This window comes from Microcebus murinus, chromosome 4, assembly GCF_040939455.1.
Source record: "Microcebus murinus isolate Inina chromosome 4, M.murinus_Inina_mat1.0, whole genome shotgun sequence".
Taxonomy (NCBI): Eukaryota; Metazoa; Chordata; class Mammalia; order Primates; family Cheirogaleidae; genus Microcebus; species Microcebus murinus.
Genome location: NC_134107.1, coordinates 104,737,867 through 104,758,557, shown reverse-complemented (window position 1 = coordinate 104,758,557; position 20,691 = coordinate 104,737,867). Strand labels below are relative to the sequence as shown.

The following is a 20,691-nucleotide window of genomic DNA, read 5'->3' as shown; positions in this document are numbered from 1 at the left end:
TCTTAACTTCATTGTAATCAGTCCCTCATATTACTTCTGGAATGACTTTTCAAAAAGTGTCACTGCCATGATAAGATTATTTTTCTTTCCTTGTTGTGCAAGAGTTAGACTTATGTGGCTGGCACGAGGGTCACCTGGAATAGTTTATAAACAGATTCCTACACTTCCTTGCCTCCCTGAATATCCCACAATTGATAGCATCAGAATCTTCAGGGTGAGACCCTAAAGTTTGTCTTTTATCTTGCTTCTGACTCTGGTACAACCAGTTTGTGAATTTTGGGAACTGTAGACTGTAGAATAAAGTTTAAATTCTTCCATTGCTGCCGTGGTCTCTCATAGGCCCATCCTAACTACTGTGTGAGGCCTTTCTTTCTTATAGTTAGGAGCCTCTAAACATGCCTTTGATTTCTCCTGCTTCTGCAGCTTTTTAGAAGGTTTGCATTGATTTAAGCTCTCATCTTTTTTCTTTTTAAAATAGCTTTACTGATATATATATATATATATATATATATATATATATATGTATATATACCACACAATTCACTAATTTAAAGTGTACAGTTCAATGGAATTCATGGAACTGTGCAAATATTACCATCACCACAGTAAATTTTAGAACATTTTTATAACCTCCAGAAGAAACCCTGCACCCCTTAGCTCTATTAATTCTCCCACCTCCTCTCAAGCCCTAGGCAGCCTCTACTTGATTTTCTGTCTCTATTAATTGGCCTATGCTGCATATTTTATATAAATGGAATCATTCAATGTATGGTCTTTCTTACCAGCTTCTTTCACTTAGCATAATGAGTTCAAGGTTCATCCATATGGTAGCATGTACAGTATTTCATTCCTTTTTCAGGCCAAATAGTATGCCTTATATGGCTATACCACATTTTACTTATCCATTCATCAATTGATGAATATTTGGATTGTTTTCCATTTTTTAGCTATTATTTTAATACTGCTATGAACATTCATACGCAAGATTTTTAGGGACATATGTTTTTATTTTTTATTATTTATTTATTTATTTTTGTGACAGAGTCTCACTCTGTTGCCCGGGCTAGAGTGTCGTGACGTCAGCCTATCTCACAGCAACCTCAAACTCCTGGGCTCAAGCCATACCTGGCTAATTTTTTCTATTTTTGGTAGATACGGGGTCTTGCTCTTGCTCAGGCTGGTTTCAAACTGACCTTGAGCGATCCACCTAGGACTCGGCCTTCCAGAGTGCTAGGATTATAGGCATGAGCCACTGTACCCGGCCAGGGACATATGTTTTTATTTCTCTTGGGTTTATTATATCTTGGTGAGGAATTCCTGGGTCATTTGGTAATTATGTTTAGCCTTTTCTGGAATTACCAGACTGTTTTCCAAAGTGCCTGAAGCATTTTACATTCTCACTAGTAGTGTGTGAGGGTTCCAGTTTCTTCACATCCTCGTCAACACTTGTTATTATCTGTTGCTATATCAGAATTTTGAATGAAATTGAGAAGATGACAATACGGTACAAAAATGAGCATAATAGAAACCAGATTATCATTAATAAACGAAATTGGGGGTAGTTTGTTGACCTGGCGTAAAAGCTATTGCCTACTGTTAGGTTTGGAGCTTTCTAAACAATAAAAGATATAGATTAGGCTGGTTGTGATGGCTCATGCCTGTACCCCAGCACTTTGGGAGGCTGAGGTGGGAGGATGGCTTGAGGCTAGAAGTTCAAGACCAACCTGAGCAACATAATGAGACTCCATCTCTACAAAAAAACTAAAAAATTAGCTGGGCTTCGTGGCCCATGCCTGTAGTCCCAGGTCCTCAGGAAGCTGAGGCAGGAGGATTGCTTTAGTCCAGAAGTTTTCGGTTGCAGTGAGCTATGATGACACCATTGCACTCTAGCCTGGGTAACAGAGTGAGACCTGTCTCAAAAAAAAAAAAAATTATAAATTGATATTTTGCTGACATTGAGGCCATAACCCTTATGTTCAACTATTAAATATTATTCTGAAGCTACAATATGCTGTAATTTTTTTTTTTTTTGAGACAGAGTCTCACTCTGTTGCCTGGGCTAGAGTGCCGTGGTGTCAGCCTAGCTCACAGCAACCTCAAACTCGTGGGCTCAAGTAATCCTTCTGCCTCAGCCTCCGGAGTAGCCGGCCGGGACTACAGGCATGCGCCACCATGCCCGGATAATTTTTTCTATATATTTTTAGTTGTCCAGTTAATTTCTTTTTATTTTTTAGTAGAGATGGGGTCTTGCTCTTGCTCAGGCTGGTCTCGAACTCCCAAGCTCAAACGATCCGCCTGCGTCGGCCTCCCAGAGTGCTAGGATTATAGGGGTTTGCCACCGTGCCCGGCCTATGCTGTAATTTTGTTAGCTGGACAAACTCTTACTATTAGTGGAGAGTTTATAATTTGTATGATTTGAATTTCAGGTTTATTCTGCCTACACAATAGCAGATGTAAATCTGAGGTGTCTGTTTTCATTTGGCTATAGTCATTCCTTTTAGACCTAGAAATTAACATGAATTGTTAAGGTGAATTGGTAATTGTATCATTAACCACAGCAACCGCAACAATGAACGTTTTTGAATGTCGCCTGTGTGCCGGTATGGAGGTAAGCATTTTCCATAGTTTTTCATTTGTATAGTTTATTTCATTTATTTCATAGTTTCTCCCTATTATTTCATAGTTCTACCTTGGGGATTGATATTGTTGCCATTATATCGATGAGGTAATTACAGCTAGGAACTATCGTCACTGGCCCCAGCCGTGGAGCGTGCAGCTGGCGGCAGAGGAGTCCGTATCCAGCCCCTGGCCTTGGTGCTCTGCTGCCTCCCCCAGAGTCCGGCAGCAGTGTTAGAGATGAGGAGGAGGAAGTTTGGTCATCAGGAGGCTACTGGGAGGCCGTGTTAAGGCATCAGCTATGACATCAGGACTTACCTCGGCCTGCTTCACAAGGGAGCACTGTGTACGTGTGATTTCCAGCCGTCCTCATTGCTATCTTGAGCGCCTGCCCTCCCGTTAACCAAGCAGGAGGCTCTGGGTGGGGAGGGGAAGATCTGTATTCTAGTCCCAGAACTGCCCCACCATGGACTTTGCCATGCGGCCTCGTGCTTGCTTTTAACCACCATGAGTCCAGTGCTTCTGTGTACACTAGGGGTGGTGATATTAGGGAACTAATCTTGTGGTGTTGTTATGGGAACGTCACAAGCTTGTGGATATGAAAATGTTCAGAAACTATATAGTCAATCATCATGGTATACACCTAAGGCCAGGCATGGTGGCTCACGCCTGTAATCCTAGCACTCTGGGAGGCTGAGGTGGGCGAATCGCTCAAGGTCAGGAGTTCTAAACCAGCCTGAGCAAGAACGAGACCCTGTCTCTACTCTAAATAGAAAGAAATTAATTGGACAACTAATATATATAGAAAAAATTAGCCGGGCATGGTGGCGCATGCCTGTAGTCCCAGCTACTTGGGAGGCTGAGGCAGAAGGATTGCTTGAAGCCAGGAGTTTGAGACCAGCCTGCACAACATAATGAGACCCCCATCTCTACAAAAGTAAAAATATAGAAACAAAAGATGTACACCTTGGGTTATAGAAATTAGACTTCTCAGAGAATTCCTTTCAATACCATATTTGGCTTACAATGTATTGTTTGCATTTACAAGAACTGGTTCTGATTTTGTGTAACTTGAGAGTAGCTGAGCTCCATGTACCTTTGCAGTTGTGTGGTCCTAGATAATGTCATCTGTTATTTGCTCTTCCCTCCATAGTGTTTTATTTCTTTCCAGCTCATTGAAGTCCAGTATAAACATTGATATCATATATGTTTGTATATATGTGTGTATGTATATATATATGTTTAGTTTGCCTACTGTTAGGTTTGGAGCTTTCTAAACAATAAAACATATAGATAAAGATATAGAAATAGTTGTATACCATCTTTTTTTTTTTGGAGACAGGGTCTTGCTCTGTCACTTAGCTTGGAGTATAGTGGTACGATCGTAGCTCACTGCAACCTTGAACATCTAGGCTCAGGTGATCCTCCTGCCTCACCCTCCTGAGTAACTGGGCTACGGGCATGCTCTACCATACCAATGATGACCATACCATCATTTTTAGTGGCAGTACATTTTTTTTTTTATTTATGGGAATTCATCCTGAGAGAGTTTTGGTGAGTAACAAATTACCCACCTAAGGGTGGAGATGACTGAACTGCATTCATTCGAGAAGCACTACAGCCTGCTGAGCCTGGCAGGGCTGTAGGTGCTGAGAACACCTCCCTCATCAAGTCAGGTGAGGTGGACCTCGTGTAGCTGCCTTCCAGTGGGGCACAGGCAGTGCACACAGATTGTGCTCACATAGTTGATGATAAATGCTTTGCAGAGTATGAAGGCAGAGTCGTGTGAGAGAGGATGATCAGAAAGGCCAACTCAGGAAGTAGCACTGACCCTGAGATCGGAATAGTGAGAAGGAGGTGGGCATTTGACACTGTGGTGAAAGCATCCAGGCAGAGCAAACAGCTGTTGCAAAGGCCCGAGGGCTAGATGAGTCTGAGGAGAGTATAAAGCCCCAAAAGGAAAGGGAGGGCCAGAGAGAGGCCGGGCAGTGCGAACTCTGGTCAAGCCAGCAGAGGAGGTTATGAAGACGTTGCCAGAGAGCGGAGAGGAAAACCAGGGCAGGTTAGTGTTAGGGAATCAAGGTAGGTTTGACAGAGGGTGTGAATGCCGTGGAGAGGTCCAGGAGATGAGAACGTGGAGCGAGCCTTGGGTTTGGCAATAGACATTTAAAAGGTGTGGTCTTGGAGTGGTGGGGAATCGAACCCCAAGCGAGGGGCCAAGAAGGGAAAGTGAGGGGAAGGCTGGGAGAAGGCCTGTAGGCAGCTCATCCACGATTTCAGTGTGTGTGAGGAAGAGTAGACATTGGGTGGGAGGGGGGAAAGTGGGTTCAAGGGACGGTTTTGTTTAATGTAAACATTTTATTGAGATATAACATATGTCCAGAAAAGTACCCGCATTTTTATTTCAATAAGGATGGGAGATTCTAACGCACGTTTTCTGGTGTGAGTGTTCCTGCAGGGAAGAAGCCAATGCTACAGAAGAGCCAGGGAGGAGGCCTTGGCGGCCCAGAATGCATCATGGCCCCGGCACCACTTAGTGGGGAGGCTGGCCTGTGTTGGACTGGGCACTTGCGCCCACTGTCAGGAGGCAGTGACTGTGGGTAGGGACAGGCTGTGGGGGGGTGGAGGGGGTGGAGTGGGTATCTGCCCGACGGGTCTGTTTTCCCAATGTGGCGTGAGGCAGCATCCTTAGCTGGGAGTCAGCACCATGGAGGAAAGTCTGGGAACAGAGAAGGACAGCAGTAGCCCTGTTGGAGGGGAGAACCCGAACGTAAGGTAGAGTAGGCTTGGTAGCCAGTGTTGAGTGCTTGTTGGAGATTGGTGGCCCTGAATTTGAAGTGAGACCAGTCAGCACCCATATAGGGTTTTCTCCAGTGCCAGTATGGCATAGAGTTGATGGGAGACGGCAGGGAGGTAAGAGTTCACAAGAGGGGCATATGATGATAGACTTAGGAATCAAATTTAATACAAATGTTTCTATTGCTTTAATCTTTCGGCTTCTTTGAGGAATGTGTTCTTACAGTTAAGTATAGTCATACCCAATAAATGAGACTGCGGTCTCTTCAATTTTGCCCCTTTCAATTTGTATATTCCATCCTAAACCTTCTCCTATATACACTAACCCTTGAAAGATTAGCTCAGTAGGGATAAACAATTAAAATTTAATATTTTATCAATATAAAAATAGCTTTTTTGATTATAAAAATATAGATTAATACTATTGAGAACTATTCACAAAACATCAAAACTATAAAGATGTAAAGTTACTCAAATTCAACTTTTCAGAAATAACCATGGCTAACATTTTGGTGAGTATTCCCCAAGGGTTTTGGATCAAAATCCTGAAAGATGCAACCTCAAAAGCCATAATCCCAAATGTTGAAATCCTAAAAGATCAAAATCTCTAAAGTCTAAATCCCAAAGATCAAAATCTCTGACATCTAAAATCCTGAAAAATCACAATCCTAAATGATTAAAACCCTGAATGTTGAAATCCTGAAAGACAAATTCTGGGGGAGGGATTAATTTTTGTGTGTGTGTGTGTTTTAGATTGTATGCAGGATAGTTATATCATGTTAATTGCATCATATTAGGTGGAGCTATTACTTTGCTATTGTCTTTATTTGCATTTGGTGGAAAATTCAGATGAGTGGCTTGGCCGCGAAATATGGCAACAACAAAAACTTCAGTTTAAAAATGTGTCATTTGCCTGCTTTTCCCGTTGCTTCCAGCTGATGACTCTCCAAGAGCTTTTGATAAATTAAAACTGCATTTGCCTGAGAAGCCAATGAAATTACTGGCTAGTTGAAAAATAATTATGTGCAGGATAGGATAAGAAGACATTCAGGCAACGTTGTTGCTGTTCAATCACCAGTATTGTTTCCATCCAATCTGCGGTCTCTGTAGAGGGCCTGCAGAATGGGTTTCTGTACACTCACAACAACTTAGAAACAGGGCATAGAGGACGGGAAAACTTGATAGGTGATGTTCATGTCAGTGTATCTTGAATCATACAAGAATTTCAAAAAGAGCAGCGAAATGTAGAAAATGAATGTGAATGTGTTCTCCAAAGAGAGCCATGTCTTAAAAAGATAAAAACAGCTGTTCATCGTGTAAGACTTGAAAATATAGTTAATGATTGTAAAAGTCGGCCAGCTCTAGTGGACTCTCTTCATGCAATTGCCTGTGATCCGTCTCTGTAATACATTTTTTCATATGTAGAATTTTCTTTTTTCTTTTGAGTTTTTCCATTGTTTTAAATTATCAGCATTATTTTTTTATAATTTGCTATGTTATGTATTTCATCTTCACATCATTTCTAATACTGAAGGTATAAATTGTATAGAGACTTTTAGAGAGTTCTAATTTGTTTTATGTATTTTTTATAAATTTGAGTCCACAAAAATGCATTATCACAATGTTGGCTTTGTGTGTAAACATTGTGTGTATATGTAGAAGCATTTAAACTTCCTCAATAATTGAAGAGATGTCCTTTTTTGTACATCTGCATTTGTGAAAGATAACATTTTTTGAGATCTTGGCTCTTTGGAGATCTTGGTTCTTCAAAAACCACCCACTGTGGTTTTTGATTGATCCTGTCAGAAGTGTTAGGTTGTTCATCATGATATTTCAGATGACTGCAGTTATAAAGATGATAGATGTTGATACATTTCCCTCTTTGACCTGTTTCTTTATGAATGTGGTTCATCTGCTCATAACTTATACTCATGTGACTGTCAGTATACCTGAGTGTTTATGCTTGTAAAAAATATGTTGTTATTGCCTATTTTATTGTGTAAAATGGCCTATGAAGTGTTCTGTTGTGTTTTTATGTTTCTCAAATAAATCTCTCTTTAAAAATGTATCTAAATATCTTTTTTCTTCTTTTTGAGACAGAGTCTCTTGCTCTGGCTAGAGTGCCTTGGCTTCAGCCTAGCTCACTGCAACCTCAAACTCCTGGGCTCAAGCAATCCTACTGCCTCAGGCTCCCGAGTAGTTAGGACTACAGGCATGTGCCACCATGCCTGGCTTATTTTTCCTATATTTATTTTTAGTTGTCCAGCTAATTTCTTCCTACTTTTTAAAAAGTAGAGATGTCTTGCTCTTGCTCTTGCTCAGGCTGGTCTCGAACTCCTGAGCTCAAATGATCTGCCCACCTTGGCCTTCCAGCTAGGATTACAGGCATGAGCCACTGCAGCTGGCTTTTTTTTGAGGCAGGGTCTTGCTCTGTTGCCTAGGCTACAGTGCAGTGACATCATCATATCTCACTGTAACCTCTAACCCCTGGGCTCCATCGATCTTCCTGCCTCAGCCTCCCAAGTAGCTGGGACTACAGGCACATGGTGCCATGCTGGTCTAATTTTTCTTTTCTTGTAGAGATGGGGTCTCATTATATTGCTCAGGTTGGTCTCTAATTCATGGTCTCAAGCTATCCTCTGACCTTGGCCTCCCAAAGTACTGGGATTATAGGCATGAGCCACAGCATCCAGCCTATAACTAAATATCTTTTAAAGAATTTTAAAAATTATTTTTTCTAGAATTATATTTTTGGGATTTTGATCTTTTAGGATTGTGATTTTTGAAATTTCAGACATTAGGCATTTTGGTCTTTTGGGATTTCAACATTCAGAATTATGGCATTCAAGATTGTGTCTTTGAGCAAAATGAATTTTCAGTAAATACAAATTAAAAAAAAAAAGATTGTGTCTTTTGGGATTTTGATCAGCTCCCTTCCCTAAGACATTTCTTTATGTATAAATAAATCAATAAGCAAATATATTTATTTAAAATATTTTTTATAAAGGTAAAAAAGAAAATTTCCATCAGTGGGGGAATATTTAAAGCAATGATTGGAACATTTATCATGTTGAAAGCAATGTGATAGCCGGGCGTGGTAGCTCACGGCTGTAATCTTACCTAGCACTCTGGGAGGCTGAGGCGGCCGGATTGCTTGAGGTCAGGAGTTCGAAACCAGCCTGAGCAAGAACAAGACCCCATCTCTACTATAAAATAGAAAGAAATTAATTGGCCAACTAATATATATAGAAAAAATGAGCTGGGCATGGTGGCACATGCCTGTAGTCCCAGCTACTTGGGAGGCTGAGGCAGCAGGATTGATTGAGCCCAGGAGATTGAGGTTGCTGTGAGCTAGGCTGATGCCACGGCACTCACTCTAGGCTGGGCAACAAAGCGAGACTCTGTCTCAAAAAAAAAAAAAAAAGAAAGAAAGCAATGTGATTATTCCAAATGCTTTCAGCATCTAAAAAGATGTCTGTAGATTATTAAGTTAAAGTATGGTTCCATTTCTGCATAAGCATATGTGTGTATAAAGACATTTAGTTTAAGTGTGTTTAGTTTGTATATGATAGAACAGTGGAAGGACAAACACTACAACATCCACAGTGGCTACATCTGGAAAATGGGGTGGGGTGGGAGAGGGTAACTTTTACTTTTGATTTCAAATAGTTTTGTACTGTCAGAATTTTTCCCCCCAATTCAGTGGCTTTGTATTTTCACAGATATGTTTGTGCAACCTTCATCATGAACAATTTTAGAACATTTTCATCAACTCAAAAAGAAACCTTGTACCCTTTAGTTATCTCACCATCTTCCTCCCACCTCCTCTGGCCCTAATGAACCACTAACCTACTTTCTGTCTCTGTAGATTCCCCTTTTCCATACTTAAAAATATAACATGTAGTCCTTTGTAACTGGTGTCTTTCACTTAGCATTATGTTTTCAAGGTTCAATCATTTTATAGCATGTGTCAGTACTTCCATTCCTTTTTTATGGTTGAATAGTAAGTATTCTATTATATGGATATACCACATTTTGTTCATCTATTTGTCCACTAATGCGTACTTTGGTTGTTTCCACCTTTGGCTATTATGAATAAGGCTGCTATAAACCTTTGTGTCAAAGGGTTTATGTGGATACATGTGTTTAGTTCTCTAGGGCTGTGGTCCCCAACCCCCGGGCCCCACCTGAGATCCGCCAAATTGTCTTCAGTGAAACTTAGGAACCAGCCGTACAACAGGAGGTGAGTGGCAGGTGAGTGATTATAGCCGCTAAGGCCACTCCCCATCACTTGCTGCTCACATTACCGCCTGTGCTCCAGTACCCGCTCCGTCTGTGGAAAAATTGTCTTCCATGAAACCAGTCCCTGGTGTCAAAAAGGCTGGGGACTGCTGCTCTAGGAGTGGAATTGCTTGGTTATATGGTAACTCAATGTTTAATCATGTAAGGAACTGCCAGATTATTTTCCAAAGTGATTTACATTCACCACACTTTACATTCACATTGGCAGTATAGAAGCGTTCTGATTTCTCCATATCTTTGCCACACTTGTTATTATCTGACTTTCTGATTCGTTTGATTCAAGCCATCTTGGTGGTTGTGAAGTGGTATCTCATTGTGGCTTTAATTTACATTTCCTTGATGATGATGTTGAACATTTTTTCATGTGCTGTGGGCCATTGATATCTTCCTTGGAAAAATGTTCAGATCATTGGTTATTTTGTCTTTTTATTACTGAGTTTTATGAGTTATTTCTATATTCTAGATATAAATCCCTTATCAGATATATGATTTACAAATATTTTCACTTGGGTTGCCTTTTCACTGTCTTGATGGTATCCTTTGAAGAACAAAGGTTTTTTAATAATGATGAAGTACAATTTGTCTAATTTTTCTTTTGTTGCTCCTGCTGTTGGTTTTATATTTAAGAATCTTTTGCCAATTCCAAAATTATGAAGATTTGCCCCTATGTTTTCTTGTAAGGTTTTTATGGTTTTTCCTCTTATATTTAGGCCTTGGATCCATTTTGAGTTAAATTTTGTATACAGTGTGAGGTAAGGGTCCAACTTAATTCTTTTTAAAATATTTATTTATTTATTTGTTTACTAATTTTAGAGATGGGGTCTCACTATGTTGCCTAAGCTAGAGTGCAGTGGCTATTCACAGACACAATCATAGTGCACTGGAGTCTTGAACTCCTCAAGTGATCCTCCTGCCTTAGCCTCCTGAGTAGCTGGGACTACAGACAGGTGTGTGCCATTCACCTGGCTAACTTTATTCTTTTGCTTGTGGAAATTCAGTAGTCCCAGCACCATTATTGAAAAGACTTTTTATTTTCAATGAATAATCTTGGCACCCTTGCCAAAAATCAGTTGAGCATAGATATCATGGGTTTATTTCTTGACTCTCAGTTCTATTCCATGGATCTATATGTCTGCCTTTGTGCTAATACCACATTGTCTTGATTACCATTGCTTTGTAGGAAGTTTTGAAAGTGGGAAGTGTGAGTCTTACTTTGTTCTTCTTTTTTCAGGATTGGGTTTAACTATTCTGGGTCCTTTGCAATTCTATAGGAATTTTAGAATCAACTTGTCAATTTCGACAAAGAAATTAGCTAGAATTATCATAGGGATTGCATTGAATCTGTGGATCAGTTTGGTATTGCCATTTTAAAAGGTTAAGTCTTCTGATCCATGAACATGGGATGTTTTATATCATTTATTTATGTCTTTAATTTTTTTCAACAATGTTTTTTGTTTTTTTTTTGAGACAGAGTCTCACTTTGTTGCCCAGGCTAGAGTGAGTGCCATGGTGTCAGCCTAGCTCACAGCAACCTGAAACTCCTGGGCTCAAGCAATCCTACTGCCTCAGCCTCCTGAGTAGCTGGGACTACAGGCATGCGCCACCATGCCCGGCTAATTTTTTGTATATATATTCTTAGTTGGCCAATTAATTTCTTTCTGTTTTTAGTAGAGACGGGGTCTCGCTCAGGGTGGTTTCGAACTCCTGACCTTGAGCAATCCGGCCGCCTCGGCCTCCCAGAGTGCTAGGATTACAGGTGTGAGCTACCACGCCCGGCCGAACAATGTTTTATAGAGTATAAGTTTTATACTTTTTAATTGAATTTATTCTTAAATGTTTTATTCTTTTTGATGCTACTATGGATCGGAATTGTTTTCTTAATTTCATTTTTAGATTGCTCATTCCAAGTGTGTAAGAATACATTGATTTTTGATATTGATCTTACATTCTACAACTTATTGAACTTCTTAATTCGTTCTAATAGTTTCTTAGTGGATTTCTTATGATTTTGTATGTGTAAGAGCATGTTCTCTGCTAGAGAGAGTTTTACTTCTTCCTTTCTAAGGTAGGTTCCTTTTATTTCTTCATCTTGTCTAATTGCCTTGGCTAGAACCTTAAATATATTCTTGAATAGAAGTAGGAAGAATAGACATCTTTGTCTTATTCCTAATCTTAGGAGGAAAACGTTCAATCTTTTACCATTAAGTGTGATGTTAGCTTTGGGTTTTTGTAGGTGTCCTTTGTCAGGTTGAGAAATGTCCCTTCTCTTCCTAGTTTGATGAGTGTTTTTTATCATGACAGGGTGTTGGATTTTGTCAGATGTTTTTCTCTGAGTAGTGAGATAATCATGTGATCTTTGTTTTTGATTCTATTGAGATGATGTATTACATTAACTGATTTTTTAGACATTGAACCAACCTTGCAGTCCTACTGTCAGAATTTCGAAAGTCTATTTGAGAAGTAATCCATGCTCACTGTAAAAAAAAATCATCTTATAAAGACTCTAGCCAAAAATATTATGAGAAAAAGCCTGGTTCTTCTTATTTCTGTAGTTCTAAATAGCTTGGTCACATGCAAACTGGGATTGATAATAATTTCATAATAATTATATGAATGGATTTCATCTATGTCCTGCCAACAGTTTTTAAGAGGGCATAAATAAAATGATACATGCATAAGGAATATTTAATTTAATACATTTAATTTCAAAGTTAGTAGAATTGTATTTTATTTTATTTTTGTTATTTATTTTTTTTTCTTTTTAGAGACAGGGTCTTACTCTCTCACCCAGGCTGGAGTGCAGTGGTGTGATCATAGCTCACTATAGCCTTGGACTCCTGGTCTCAAGCCATCTTCTTGCCTCAGCCTTCTGAGAAGGTGGGACTACAGGTGCACACCACCATGCCCTTATTATTTTTTTTTGTAGAGCTGGGATCTCACTGTGTTGCCCAGGCTGGTCTTGAACTCCTGGCCCCAAGTGATCTTCCTGCCTCAGCCTCCCAAAGTGCTTGGATTATAGGTGTGAGCCACTGCACTCAGCTGAATTACATTTTTTTTTTTTTTTTGAGACAGAGTCTCACTTTGTTGCCCAGGCTAGAGTGAGTGCCGTGGCGTCAGCCTGGCTCACAGCAACCTCAGTCTCCAGGGCTCAGCGATCCTCCTGTCTCAGCCTCCCGAGTAGCTGGGACTACAGGCATGCGCCACCATGCCCGGCTAATTTTTTGTATATATATTTTTAGTTGGTTGATTAATTTATTTCTATTTTTGGTAGAGACGGGGTCTCGCTCAGGCTGGTTTCGAACTCCTGACCTTGAGCAATCTGCCCGCCTCGGCCTCCCAAAGTGCTAGGATTACAGGCGTGAGCCACCACGCCCGGCCTTGAATTACATTTTAATAATAACACAATATTATTTGATATTGCTTATACTATAAAGCCTTCTCATTGCTTTTGTGTTCCTTGATAAAGAAATGACATATTCAGTGATACTGGTTGTATCTTGATTACAAGATTACTATCATGTCAGATATGCCATACGACAGCAGTGTTTTTCTTACCAGTCTATCCATTGCTGGTGTCTACCAGTTTTCAAATTTTTGATAAACATAGTCATAAATAAAAGGGAAAATGCTTTTCACAGTCTCATACCTTTGGCATTGCCCTCAGTTTCCTATGAAGGCAGTCAGGTCTTGAGGGGTCAGATCCTGGAGCGAGGATGTGCTTGTTGAAATAAGCCCAGTTTCCTGCATCTGCTTTTCCCTGTGGGGCATTTTCTGATCCTTGAGGTGGGACAAGAGGCTGAGAAGCTGGTCAGGAGGGGCTGCTGGGGGGCGCAGAGAAGCTTGCAGAGCTTTAGGCAATCTTGTGGGGCTGGAGAGACTAAAAAATAAATTAGAGTTGAAAGGCTGCTAAGGCAACAGAACATGAGGGGCCAGCATCCCAGAGGCAGAGAAGTGAGCCTGAAGTCTGGCACTGGTTTCCCCTCAAGGTATTTGCTGACCAAGCTGCATTAATCAAAAGGCTAAGAAGTCAAACAAAACACAGCTGAATAGAATGGAGGTTTGGGGTAGTCTCCTTGCTTTGGAGAGAGAAACTGTAGTACAATGTCTACCTAATGGGAGGGGCTCTGGGATACACCTCAAAAATCTCCCTTGCAACCCTGGAAGCACAAACCCTGGAGAAGACCCAGTCACACAGTCGTAGAGACTGCAGAGGAGCTCGGTGGATTGCAGTGCTCTGCCCTCTGCAGCCTGCCAGAGGCCAGGGGGGTTGCGGAGGAAGACAGCGGTTACTCTTGGGAGAGGGTGCCAGGAGGCCTCTGGGTGCTAGTGGTGTTCTGTTCCTTGCTTGATCCAGAAGCATTTACTTTGTGGACGTCTCTCAAGTCAGACCCTTATGATGTGTGCACTGTTTCATAGGCACGTGATATATATATACTCTGCTGCTTTGAGGTTTCCATCTAATATCTTGTGAGGGTAGTATAAGAGGACCCCTGACAGATTTCTCTTTGAAATTGCTTTCACATTTTACCAGACAACCAGCCATTCTTTATAAAAAGAAAAGGCAGACATCAAGGTTTATCATCCTTTAGAACTCATACTGAGTGTTGGCTCCTTTTGAACTCTCAAGGATTTTCATGTAGGATTGTCAGGCTGAGACCCCCAGCAAGTCGGCCAGCCTGGGTGTTTCTTCTCCATCAGTGAATGGTAGGAGTCTTTTGAAGGATGTGATGGGCCCCTGACGCATCACTAACACTAACAAACTATCTATGGGGGTGGGAGGATCAGTCTTTGTTTTTGGTACATGAAAAATTCTTATCTGAGTTGGGGGGGAAAAGCCCACATTTTTTGGGCTCACACAGAGAAAGATTTGCTTGCATGCCTCCCTGAGGCAAGAAAGGAGTGTCTCAACCCTAACTGGAAACCCCTGGTTTGTAGTCTAAAGCCCTTTGTGTGTGAGGAAAGCAGGAGGCATTATTGCCTGGGGTGAGGATTTCTACCTGGGAAGTGGAAGGGCAAAGGTTGTTAAACGAAGTGGGAAAGGCAGGCTGAGGTTACCGGTTCAGACCTGCTGGACAGGCTTCACTCCTCTGTTGGAGAGGGGGGTTAGAGTACAGTGGCATCAGGCCAGCTCACAGCAACCTCAAACTTCTCAAGCGATCCTCCTGCCTCAGCCTCCCGAGTAGCTGGACTATAGGCATGTGCCACCATGCCTGGCTAATTTTTTCCATATATTTTTAGTTGTCCAGCTAATTTCTTTCGATTTTTAGTAGAGATGGGGGGGGGTGTCTCTCTCTTGCTCAGGCTGGTCTTGAACTGCTGACCTCGAGCGATCCTCCAGCCTCAGCCTCCCAGAGTGCTAGGATTACCGGCATGAGCTACTACGCCCGGCCTCATCTGATGTTTTCTAATCTGGTTTTTTTGTTTTGTTTTGTTTGTTTGTAAACCTTAGTTCAATTCTCTTCTGGTCACACAGTATCTTTCTTGATAACGGCCAGAAACCAATCAGGAAAATTGCTTTGGGACACATTACACACTAGTTTTTAGATTGTAATAGATACCTCAGAATTACAGTATCAAAAGTGTCTGCTTGCTCAGTTTCTGGAGGCCTTTTTGGAGTTTTCCCCCAGTGGGATAAAATGATATTGTCTGGAGGAGTTCCTCTGTGATCTGGAGCATTTATTGTTTGCTTTGTTGTTGAATTTGTAACGACTGTCAGATGTGAGTGGCCACAGTGGAAATGCCTCAGCTCCCATCGTTTTGATTTCCTCCTCCTTCATCTTTACCTTCGGACTTTTCTGTCTGTAGAGAAACGTCCCAGATCCATAATGGTTTAGCTAAGAAACAAAACAGTATTATTTGGAAACTAGTCAAAGGCTTATTGGCTTATTCTTTTAAAAAATTTTTGTAGAAATTACTTATGGCAGCCTGGTATCTCTGCTTATCTATTATACTTTCTCAGAAGGCTTCAGTTCTTTTTTTTTTATTTTTTTTTATTTATTTTTTTTTATTTTTTAAGGAACCAAGTTTTCTGCTAAAGGCTTCAGTTCTTCAAGCATGTTTCTCCTAACTAAAATTATGGTTTTTTTAGCTTCTAAGTAGAACTTAAAAGACTATTTTTATCACATCACTCCACCCTGACTTCTAGGTTTCCAGTAGCATCTTAGCTGGAGGCAGAGAGGTACAGTACGGGCAGCGTGCTCTGTCTGGTGTAGGGACCCCCGGCTGGCCCATGACATTGGGCAGCTTGCACCCCCTCCCTCCCAAGTCATTTCCTCCTCTGTGAGATGCAGAGAGGGAGACTGCAGATGAAACAGTGGGGTAAAAAGCAAATGCAACAGTGTTTGTCAAGACACTCAGAAAAAAACCTTGCTAGGCAAGGGTAAGGGATTGCTGTTTTTATAATTACTCATGTCCATTTTTTCTCAGCAGTGCTAATGATTTGTTGTAAGTCCTTTTCAAACTGAGAACCATGTGATGGATTATTTGGGCTTCCCCTTCTCAGCAAGAATGGGGAATTTGTGCTGAAACTTGTATTATTTTGGTATTTTGTTCCTTGCTGCTTCCTCTGCCAGTTCCTGTTCACTATTTAGAACTAAGTCTGGTATTTTTTCTTTTCTTTTGAGTTCTAAAACTATTTGTTCCAGCAACCAGTTAAATGTAAAATCTCTACTTTTCATTCCAAATGAATGAACATAATAGAAGCTCTTTGTTTTTATTCTCCTTGGTCTAATTTTATAGCTCTCAAATTTAATGTGACACCTCTCAGTCATGTGGCTGTCAGCAGCTGCTCAGAGTGGAGCATTAATTTACCATTCTTTACTGTTATATGTTTCCTGGACATAAGTTTTAAACAACTTTATTGGGTTGTTGTGAGCATTAATTAACTGAATTGGGAAATGTCAACTGTTTAGATCAGTGTCTGGTGCATGGCAAGTACTCAGTATCTGTGTCAGCTGTCCTCATATCCTGTCCCTATGTCTTTTCCCCATGACTCTGCCTCTAGCACAACTAAATATGGCAACTTAGGAAGGGGGACAAGTGAGACTGAGGTTTAATAGAACATTGGCAAGAATGGCAATCACTGCTATTTATTGTTCACATACTGTGTGCCAGGTATCTTGGATGGTGCTAGATGTTGCAGCCACCCTGCTATAAGAGAAGCTGATTGGCTTTCAGGGTGTCTAGAAGGGGGCGTGTTGGAGACTAGTTCCTTTGCCCTGGAGCTGGGAGAGATTACAGTGGTTGTAGGAAGAGAGCAATGTCAATTTTGCTGGGCAGAGGAAGAGCTGGTGGGAGGCAGGGTTCACCTGGAACATGAGGAGTACCTGCCCCTGGTTGGCCATGGGTTTATTCATGGTCATGATGGGAAAGGGACCACTGAAGTCTCATTTCCACCAGGGGGAGTAGGTTGGCAATTACTACTGGGGCCATCACCAGCATTTTAAATTTTTAATTGTTTTCTTTTTATAGTAAAATATACATAAAATAAAATTTACCATTTAACCATCTTTAAGTGTACAACTCAATGGCATGAAGTACATTCATATTGTTGTACCATTGTTGTACCATCCATTTCAGAAGTCTTTCATCATCCCGAACAGAAACTCTGCCCTCATTAAACAATAACTCCTCATTGTCCCTCCCACATCCCCTGGTAACCTCTAGTCTTTCTGTCTCTGGATTTGCCTATTCCTGTGCCCTGTATAAGTAGAGTCATACAATATTTTCCTTTTATGACTGGCTTATTATACTCAGCATTATGTCCTTGAGGTTCATCCATGTGGTAGCATGTGCCAAAATTCCCTTCCTTTTTATGGCTAAATAATATTCCAGCATATGTATATACAGCATTTTGTTGATCTGTTCATTGCTAATGGATATTTTGGGCACTTTTAAGAGCAGCATTTTGGATACTTTATCTGGGTCCCATTTGTGTCGTCAGGTGGTCAGAGAATGAGGGAAGCCTCACAGGTGTGCCCCCCGCCCCAGCCCTAGGTCTAACTGTGGGGTGGATTTCACCTCAGGAAATCTTTCTCATGGGAATAGTAGTTTATTATTTTTTTTATTTATTTTTTTGAAACAGAGTCTCACATTGTTTCCCAGGCTAGAGTGAGTGCTGTGGCGTCAGCCTAGCTCACAGCAGCCTCAAACTCCTGGGCTCAAGCAATCCTGCTGCCTCAACCTCCCGAATAGCTGGGACTATAGGCATGTGCCACCACGCTCGGCTAGTTTTTTCTATATATATTAGTTGGCCAATTAATTTCTTTCTATTTATAGTAGAGACAGGTCTCGCTCTTGCTCAGGCTGGTTTTGAACTCCTGACCTCGAGCAATCTGCCGCCTTAGCCTCCCAGAGTGCTGGGATTACAGGTGCGAGCCACCACGCCCGGCCAGGAATAGTCTTTCAGATTGTTCTACTTTCATTTCTAAATCTTACCCAGTTTGCTCAGAGCAGTCTGATTCATTTTTTTCTCTTTTCTTTAGTTCTTCTCTTTTTCTCTCCCTTCTTTCCCCTCACTCCCCTGCCCATTCTGCTTGTCTACTTCTTTCTTTCTTAGACTTTCTCCCACTCCCTCTCCATTCATTCCTCTTGTGCTCTCCTCACATTTCCTCCTAATCTTATTGTTCTCTTCTGGAAATCTCCGTCTCTTTCCCTTCTATTTCTCCATTACTTTTCTCTCTTCTTTTCCCCTTCATGTGCCCTTCTGTGTCTCCCCTTGTTAGTTTCTTCTTGTGCTACCATTTTAAATTTGTGTCTCAGAAATGACCCTGATCATTATTTCTTTCAGTTGACACATATAAGTGCTTACCATTTTCTAGACTCTGTTCTAAGCACTTTGCAAATGTGTCATTTAATCCTGTTTGCAGTTCTATGAAGCAGCTACTATTCTTGTCCTTGTATTGCAGATGCTAGAGTGGAGTCACAGGGAGGTTAGGGGGTTCACACCGGGTCAGCTGTTGGTGAGGTGGAGCCGGGACTGGAACCCAGCTGGCGCCTGAGCCTTGCACGGGGCTCAAGGGCAGAGGGATGTTATAGTTCAAGGTCAAATTAAATATAATGAGTCCTTGTCCCACCAGGCTCCAAAATGTTTAGAAGTGCTGTATCCAGAAGTCTCATCTTGACAAGAGTCTTCATCTATGTTTTATTTTACACTGTCTAAACTTGTGTTTCCATAAGTACCATGATTTTTAAAAATCATTTAATTTTATCTTAATTATAGAGCTGAAAAGTACTCTGATGAACTTATTTTATAGAGTTAACTGATTTGTCAAAATACACTTAGTGTTGTTTTCTAGCTTTGTTTGGTCTGACATTGTAACAGATGGTTACTTAAATTTTTATTTCAGCTTATTTAATTTATTTAATTAAATTATCAGTAAATATGCTTTTTTTATTATTATTATTCTGAGATTCAAAACATAGTGTGTATGGCCGGGCATGGTGGCTCATGCCTGTAATCCTAGCACTCTGGGAGGCCAAGGCAGGCGGATCGTTTGAGCTCGGGAGTTCAAGACCAGCCTGAGTAAGAGTGAGACCCTGTCTCTACCAGAAATAGAAAAAAATTAGCCGGGCATGGTGGCGCATGCCTGTAGTCCCAGCTACTCGGGAGGCTGAGGTAGAAGGATCGCTTGAGCCCAGGAGTTTGAGGTTGCTGTGAGCTAGGCTGACACCATTGCGCTCTACCCCGGGCAACAGAGTGAGACTCTGTCTCAAAAAAAAAAAAAAAAAAAAATAGTGTGTAACATAATTTTAAAGGAAATGTACATCCAAAATGTCATCAAATAATTTAAAATCAATATTTAGAATTTAATCCATATCTAAGTTGTCTTTTGTTTTGTCCCCATCCCTGCTGGGAAGGTTGTAGCTTGGTGCCCCTTACCTGTTGGCTTCCTCAGTTCCGCTATACAGGTCTTCATTCATTGCCATGTAGCTTAACTTAATTCACCATTTTTGGTTCACAGAACTTGAACATTTGCATAGCACTGTTAATATACATTGCTTGATGTTTGCCACTTTTTACCTCGGAAGCTGCCTAATTTGACACCGATTTTCTCCTTCATTACTCTGCATCAAACTTTTCTTTGATGTACAGTTGTTATTCTGAGGTTTTATTATTTAATAGGATTAGCTCTAAAATTTTCAAAGTTGGTATTTTGTAATAAGCTAATTTGTATCTAGAGCTTTTATCTTAGACCAAAAGAAAGAAAGAAAAAATAAAGGAAGAGTGAAAGAGAAAAGGCCCTAAAAAAGTGAAAAATATTTCCTTAACAGGGAAGGCTTGTCTTTTGCTGAGTGATCACCCGTCAGAGGCCTTGTATCAGTTCTCTGTCCAGCTCACTGCCCTCTTTGCTAGACTATTGGGATGGCTGGTAAAGCACTTTTCCCTGACTTGGGCTACGAAGAGCAACACTGTTTCTGTAACTGAGAAGTCAAGGACAATAAGGGTAAAGAAATAAAAACAAAGCTAAGATAAACAGCTTTATGTGATATTGGGAATCTCTCTCTCTCTTTTTTTTTTTTTTACAAATCTACTTTTATTTATTTACTTTTCATCAGTTTAAATCCTTGAGGGGTACAGCATCACACGGATTCTGTGTCCAATGGCCTTAGCAGGAAGGTTGCTTCGGAATTTGGCATGAACCATGCCACTGTTTCTGTGGGCCCGAGTTACCTTTCCCCAGATTACTCTGGTTTTGTTTGGTTTGCCACCAGGAGTCACTGTGTTGTTCTTTGCTTTGTATACATAAGCACATCTCTTGCCCAAATAGAATTCAGTTTCGTCTTGGGCATAAATACCTTCAATTTTAAGAAGAGCTGTGTGCTCTCTTTGGTTCCGGGGACCGTGCTTATAGCCATCAAAAATGGCCTTCGACCACAGCCTTCCAGACATATTTGCCTTTTAGAAGTCTTGTTCCCAGCAGACCTCCACAGGTGGAGGAAAGAGTGGGACTCTCTTGTTAACTCCTAATTCCTTTA

The 20,691-nt window shown here is 40.9% G+C and overlaps 1 protein-coding gene and 1 pseudogene across 2 annotated transcripts in view; one reads left to right on the top strand and one right to left on the bottom strand.

Moving 5' to 3' along the window:
• Window positions 1–20,691, top strand: part of PRDM10 (PR/SET domain 10) — a 101,620-nt gene that overhangs the window by 12,318 nt on the left and 68,611 nt on the right. The window lies entirely within an intron of this gene.
• On the bottom strand, window positions 20,272–20,605 carry LOC105881629 (large ribosomal subunit protein eL33 pseudogene; annotated as a pseudogene).